The sequence below is a fragment of the Pseudophryne corroboree genome, chromosome 1 (assembly GCF_028390025.1).
Source record: "Pseudophryne corroboree isolate aPseCor3 chromosome 1, aPseCor3.hap2, whole genome shotgun sequence".
NCBI lineage: Eukaryota > Metazoa > Chordata > Amphibia > Anura > Myobatrachidae > Pseudophryne > Pseudophryne corroboree.
In genome coordinates, this window is record NC_086444.1 from 701,709,694 (window position 1) to 701,710,770 (window position 1,077).

Sequence of the window (1,077 nt, forward strand, 5' to 3'; positions counted from 1 at the left end):
ACTCCGGTGAAGAAGTCTAACAGCAATTTAAAGTGTGGAATGATCATCTACTTGCATCCTTATCAGCTGTGGAAACTATGGTGTCCTTGAACTCTGGCAAAGTGTAATGGTTTTTATTGCTTTATACTCGGAGATGACCCTTAGAACACTAGAAAATAGTAGAACTGAAGTACAATGCAAAGCTGCATTCGAATGAGTACCACACTTTTTCACAGGGGATGTAGCTCAGTGGTAGAGTGCATGCTTTCAATCCCCGGCATCTCCAAGTTTTGCAAAATGTAGATTCTTTCTTAACTCTATGTAACCTCTCCAGATCAACAAATGCATTAAAAAACTCTAGAGAAATTGGAAAAGTTTCAATCAAACTAAGAAAAATGATTGACCAGTCTATAAAATGTGATGTTGCTCAGTGGTAGATTATATTCCCCAGAATCTGTATTTCCTCTTTGAAATAAAAGTCATCATATGATACCTACAGTATCCTTGAAATCTATACAGCAAGGTATAATTGTTATCTTTGCTCCGTGCTCTGAGTTTAACCTTAGAACAGTGGAAGTAGTAGAACTTGAGTACTATGCAGAATAGCAATCGCTCGGTATCAAAACACACCATCTCAAAGGGAATGTAGCCCAGTGGTAGAGCGCATGCTTTGCATGTATGAGGCCCCGGGTTCAATCCCTGGCATCTCCATGTTTTGCAAAATATAGATTCTTACTTATCTGTATGTAACCTCTTCAGAAGAGCCCAAGACCAACAAATGCATGAATGCACTCTACAGTAATGGGCAAGAATTAACACCAATTATGAAAAATAATTGATCATTCTATTAAATGTGATGTAGCTCAGTGGTAGATTATATTCTGTGGATACTGTGTTTCCTTATTTAACCAGTAGTTACCATATCATACCTACTGACATTCTCCAAACACTGATGTCAAGTATATGGTAATTATGAAACAGAGTTTTAATTTCACTGGGAAATGAACTATAAAAGCAGTAGTTTCATAAACAGGGCCGGCCATAGGCATAGGCAAACTAGGCAATTGCCTATGGCATTTGATATGCCTAGGGGCATCA

At 38.0% G+C, this 1,077-nt stretch overlaps 1 non-coding gene across 1 annotated transcript; it reads left to right on the forward strand.

Moving 5' to 3' along the window:
* Positions 1 to 618: 618 nt before the first annotated feature.
* Positions 619 to 690, forward strand: TRNAA-UGC (transfer RNA alanine (anticodon UGC)). Its single transcript has one exon. It is a non-coding gene; the product is annotated as a tRNA-Ala (tRNA).
* The last annotated feature ends 387 nt before the right edge of the window (positions 691 to 1,077 follow it).